Here is a 6,000-nt window from a genome sequence, read left to right as displayed (position 1 = left end):
TAACCAGGACAGAGACTAAGAAAAGAACTAAAAATAACTTTCTGCTAACTGCTTATTAACTCGCGGCGCCTTTCTCCTGTGTAAGTTCATCAATAGAGGAGCGGCTGACGTTGTTTTACCTGTTCGGCGCTCAGCGCATCTCCGTGTGTCCGCAGAACGACATCCAACTGTTTTCAGCGGCAGCTCGTGCGGAGGAGGAAGCCTCGTGAACACTCGGTGGGAACTCTGTCTCACCGGAGGCTCACCGGAGGCTCGCGCCCCGCTGCTGCCGGCGCGTTTCCGCTTCTCCGCGCTCACAAACCATCCCGGTGATAATCCAGCCTCCCGCCGTGCGCGCACACTGAGGGGGTGTGGAGGGTAAGAGGGCAGTCCTGAAAACGCGAACTGAAGCGCGTGCTTGAACCTACGTGTATTCAGTTACCAAATTGACACAGGCTATATATGTGTGCTCGCAGTACTCCCTCCTCGCCGTGCTCTGCGCATAGGTAGGCCTGATAGGCTGAAATATTACTTTTAATCAAAAACTTTATATAAATAAGCTGCTCTGCGACGTGAGCATGTGGATATGGAGCCCCCTGGTGGCTGTCTGCAGCTATGACAAAACGTCCGTCAGTTGGTTTTATTGATTGGATACCGGCACTAGTCAGTTGATTAGTTAGATTGAACCCCGAGTAAAATGACTGAGGTTGAGGGTGATTATGGATTATAGACAGATGATTGTGATTCTTCCTTCCGCTCAGTAAAAGTTCAACTTTCATAGAATTATCTAACATCAGTTAAGTTAAATGATTGATCAGTTTCTCATCAAACTTCCAGCATCTCTGAACTCACTGCTGACCTTTGACCTCTTTGCAAGGAGAGATTTTAGATTAAAGTTCATTAACAGCCACACATGACGTCACACTGCAAGTCTGTTATTGTCCATAAAGTTCACGCACAACACATATATAGAGAACCAAAGAATGTGTGTGTGTGTGTGTGTGTGTGTGTGTGTGTGTGTTTTAACAGGATACACCCGGTATACCAGGAAGTCACTTGGAAACACACAAACTCTCCCTCTCTGTACCTCTTCCTGGAAATGATCACCACCCACCCTCATACTCAGACTCTCTTGCTCTCTTTCTCACATGTGTCCTGCCTTCCTCCCACTCTCTCCTGTTAATGAAAACACACATTAATGTTTCTCTTATTTGACTGTAAAGGTCACACTTGAATACAGCAAGTCGACTCCAAAGGAAGTCAGTAAATACAGTTAAGGTGAGCTGTTTCCTCCTTTTATTCTTCTGATTCTGTTAGAGAAGCTTTGCATGATTCCGTATTCAGAATAATCCTTCTGTGTCTGATTCTGGGTTATAGTGCGGCCTCTTCCTCTCTTTTGATTGGTTGTTCTCTGCCAACAGAACCTTGTAAGTATTATATTGTGCTGTGTCTACTGGAGAAAAAAAGACAACATGAAGCTACTGAAAACATGACTTGTGGTTGTTGGTTTGGACTGAACTGGTACAGCTGAAGGCTCAGCTTCATACTGGGATCTTGTGATTCCTGTATGAAGTGAACGCTGATCTGAAAATAGAAACTTTATCTTTTTTTTTCTTCCTTCATACAGGTAAACAAACTATGATGAGATGACTGTGAGGATATCCTCTCTGTGTGATATCATACAGCCAGGGTCGCCACAAGGAGGGGCCGGGGAGGGGGGGGGGGCACTGGTCCACCCTAGCAAGGCTGTTATATGTTGGTATTATTTTAATAAACATGAGGTTAGAGAGAGAGGAAGACCCCCTACAGTGAGTTGAAACATTAACCGTTATTTATTCCTGCATATACTATTTTGCCATTCGTATTGTGTCACTTTGTACAGGGAGTGCAGAATTATTAGGCAAGTTGTATTTCTGAGGAATAATTTTATTATTGAACAACAACCATGTTCTCAATGAACCCAAAAAACTCATTAATATCAAAGCTGAATGTTTTTGGAAGTAGTTTTTAGTTTGAGCTATTTTAGGGGGATATCTGTGTGTGCAGGTGACTATTACTGTGCATGATTATTAGGCAACTTAACAAAAAACAAATATATACCCATTTCAATTATTTATTTTTACCAGTGAAACCAATATAACATCTCCACATTCACAAATATACATTTCTGACATTCAAAAACAAAACAAAAACAAATCAGCGACCAATATAGCCACCTTTCTTTGCAAGGACACTCAAAAGCCTGCCATCCATGGATTCTGTCAGTGTTTTGATCTGTTCACCATCAACATTGCGTGCAGCAGCAACCACAGCCTCCCAGACACTGTTCAGAGAGGTGTACTGTTTTCCCTCCTTGTAAATGTCACATTTGATGATGGACCACAGGTTCTCAATGGGGTTCAGATCAGGTGAACAAGGTGGCCATGTCATTAGTTTTTCTTCTTTTATACCCTTTCTTGCCAGCCACGCTGTGGAGTACTTGGACGCGTGTGATGGAGCATTGTCCTGCATGAAAATCATGTTTTTCTTGAAGGATGCAGACTTCTTCCTGTACCACTGCTTGAAGAAGGTGTCTTCCAGAAACTGGCAGTAGGACTGGGAGTTGAGCTTGACTCCATCCTCAACCCGAAAAGGCCCCACAAGCTCATCTTTGATGCTACCAGCCCAAACCAGTACTCCACCTCCACCTTGCTGGCGTCTGAGTCGGACTGGAGCTCTCTGCCCTTTACCAATCCAGCCACGGGCCCATCCATCTGGCCCATCAAGACTCACTCTCATTTCATCAGTCCATAAAACCTTAGAAAAACCAGTCTTGAGATATTTCTTGGCCCAGTCTTGACGTTTCAGCTTGTGTGTCTTGTTCAGTGGTGGTCGTCTTTCAGCCTTTCTTACCTTGGCCATGTCTCTGAGTATTGCACACCTTGTGCTTTTGGGCACTCCAGTGATGTTGCAGCTCTGAAATATGGCCAAACTGGTGGCAAGTGGCATCTTGGCAGCTGCACGCTTGACTTTTCTCAGTTCATGGGCAGTTATTTTGCGCCTTGGTTTTTCCACACGCTTCTTGCGACCCTGTTGACTATTTTGAATGAAACGCTTGATTGTTCGATGATCACGCTTCAGAAGCTTTGCAGTTTTGAGACTGCTGCATCCCTCTGCAAGATATCTCACTATTTTTGACTTTTCTGAGCCTGTCAAGTTCTTCTTTTGACCCATTTTGCCAAAGGAAAGGAAGTTGCCTAATAATTATGCACACCTGATATAGGGTGTTGATGTCATTAGACCACACCCCTTCTCATTACAGAGATGCACATCACCTAATATGCTTAATTGGTAGTAGGCTTTCGAGCCTATACAGCTTGGAGTAAGACAACATGCATGAAGAGGATGATGTGGACAAAATACTCATTTGCCTAATAATTCTGCACTCCCTGTATGACCCTCACGGTTTCCTGCTACACCCCTGTGCTGTTTTGAATTGGTGTGCTACCCCAATATTTTTAGTGGTCGCCATATGGCCATACATTGAAAAAATTCAGGAGGTGGCCCTGCACAGAGCTTGCTGAATGTAAGATGCTGGCAGTGGTTGGAGGAGCATGAAGTAGAAACATGTTTAATATGAACATCCAAACTTGGAACAGGAGACAGCAGACAGCAAGTCGAGAGGAGCACTCAATCACCATTAACGGTTCTTTAGTGTCATAAACGAGTCAGAGTGGCTGGTAAAACTTGAGGGTAAATTTGATATGAGCAGCCATGTCTTGTGAAGCCATCTGCGGGAGGATCCAGTCGGTACACAAAGTTGTGCCAAGGCTCAGGTCTGACTCTGCTGTGAGGATGAACGAGGAGATCTGAAAACCAAACTGAGCATAAACAGATGAATGAATTCGAACAACTAACTCTTTTTACAGGCTAAATGAAGATCTTCTAAATTAGTGACACACCATTTCCTCTCCAGCTTATGGGCTATCTGATTTGTTCAGCAGGTGATGGTTTTGTACCTCTGCAGACTATTTTATCATTTGTTTATTTTTAAGGGATTAGTGTTTTTTTAAACCCTGTAAATAGTGCCTGAAATAAAAGCCATTATTATTTATAGAAATTGTGGAAATTCTTTGTCTGCTGAGATATAATCACACAGAATTAATCTCACAGGGAACACTTGTCACAGGAAACTGATTACACCTCCACAACAACAAAGCCCACAATGCGGGAACAGTGTGACGTCTGGACGTTCGCATACTGTGTGCAGTCATTTCACTGCTTCTGTGCAAAACCAATCCTAAGCACATCAAGCACTCAAACGATAGCAGAAAATGCAAAAAGCACTAAAGCAAAAACTGCTTTAAAAGGTGAGACACTACAAAGAAAAATATGAGTGGCATCTGAAGAGCTTCTTTGACAGCCAGAGGAGTCCACATCTTTTTCACACAGAGCTGCTACCAGCCCAATGTTGTTTGTTAATGAAGTTTTTCAGCTGAAAGGTTTTGTGGAATCTTTTGTTCGTGGAGTCCAGAAAAAATGAAGTCAGATGCTGACCGTGGCTTGGAGCCGAAGAAGGACACAGTTGAGTTATATAACGGCACAAAGCTTCTGGAATTATTGAAGAAGAGTCAGTTTGTGACTGAACAGTGTGGACAAGAGGATTTTTGCAGCCTTATGTCATATGGATTTGGAAAATATTTGTAATTCACAATTGCGTGATCTAAAGTCTGTGGTACACAATTTACTGCAAACTGCATGAAATCTAACGCAGAAAAAAATCTTCTTCTGCCTGTTGTGGTTGTGATAGCTGCTACTAGAAAGGTTTATGAGGGGGACATGTCTTGAGAACAAGTGCATAATTGGCTCAAAGCTGTGAGCTCGTTACCAAAACTCTGTCACAAACGTCTTCACTCAGTTTTCATGCTGTGTTAGAGGCAAATACACTTATTTCTGCTCCCCAGTAATACTGTATTTTACTGAAACAGGCAGAAATGAACTGAACTCTGAGGGGCACTTTTCTCTACTGAATCTGTAACAGATAAATGCAGAAAATCCATCTTTTAATGAATTGTGTCAATGTGTTAGATTATTGTCTGAATGTTGCAGTGTGCTATAAAAAAAAAACTAAAAACGTGGTGTGGCAAAGTAACATTAACTGTGACAGCTCGTGAGCTGACAGTAAATAATGTTTTTTTATACATTGTGGAGGCCAGCTGTTCACACAGATTTCAGGTTTATGGTGAAACAGTTTACAACATTTAATTTTTTTTACAGTTTTTCTCGATTGCTAAAACACATTTCTTGAAACTACGCCTCATATCCTCACAACAGTAAACACAAATCCATAACATCTCACTCAATTTCCCAAACATCCTATTTCCAGGTCAAAATGAAGCTCCACACCCAAAACTATTCACTCCTGCTGAAAAACCAAACTTTGCCCTCAGACATCAAACACAAGCCCTCAAAAACACACACACGCTACAACAGAGTTTTGCACACTGGTACAATTAATTCAAAACAATAGTTCCAAAACAAATAGGTTGCTTATGGTTCTCTCCTTCAAAACCCTTGTCACATGATAAACACAAAAGACGCAACCAATGTATGTACAGTAGCACATTGTCATTCATGTACTATACAGTACAACACACACCAGAAACATTATCCCACCTCAGCATCTTGTCTTTGGTCTGGGTCAGGCCAGAGAATCTCATCCACATCACAGGCTATATTGGCCCCAGCCAGGCAGCGGGGGTAAAATCCTGTTGCATGCCTGATCCACCCCTGGCATGCATCTACTGATATGTCTAGGCAGGCCTCTTCCATGGCCTGAAGGAGGTGAACACGGACATAAGGTTCTCGGTCATACACTTGCCGAAAATAACTCCTCTATCGGGTTTAGAAAGGGAGAGTATGCAGGCAGAAAGATATTAGAAAACCTTGGGTTATTGGTAAACCAGTCACGAACCAGAGCAGCGCGATGGAAGCTGACATTATCCCACACAACAACGTAGTGAGGCTGCTCTGGCTGTGCTG

The sequence above is a fragment of the Diplotaxodon limnothrissa genome, linkage group LG22 (genome assembly GCF_057381915.1).
Source record: "Diplotaxodon limnothrissa isolate DT_005_m linkage group LG22, D_limnothrissa_male_GT1.1, whole genome shotgun sequence".
NCBI lineage: Eukaryota > Metazoa > Chordata > Actinopteri > Cichliformes > Cichlidae > Diplotaxodon > Diplotaxodon limnothrissa.
This window is presented reverse-complemented; position numbering follows the sequence as displayed.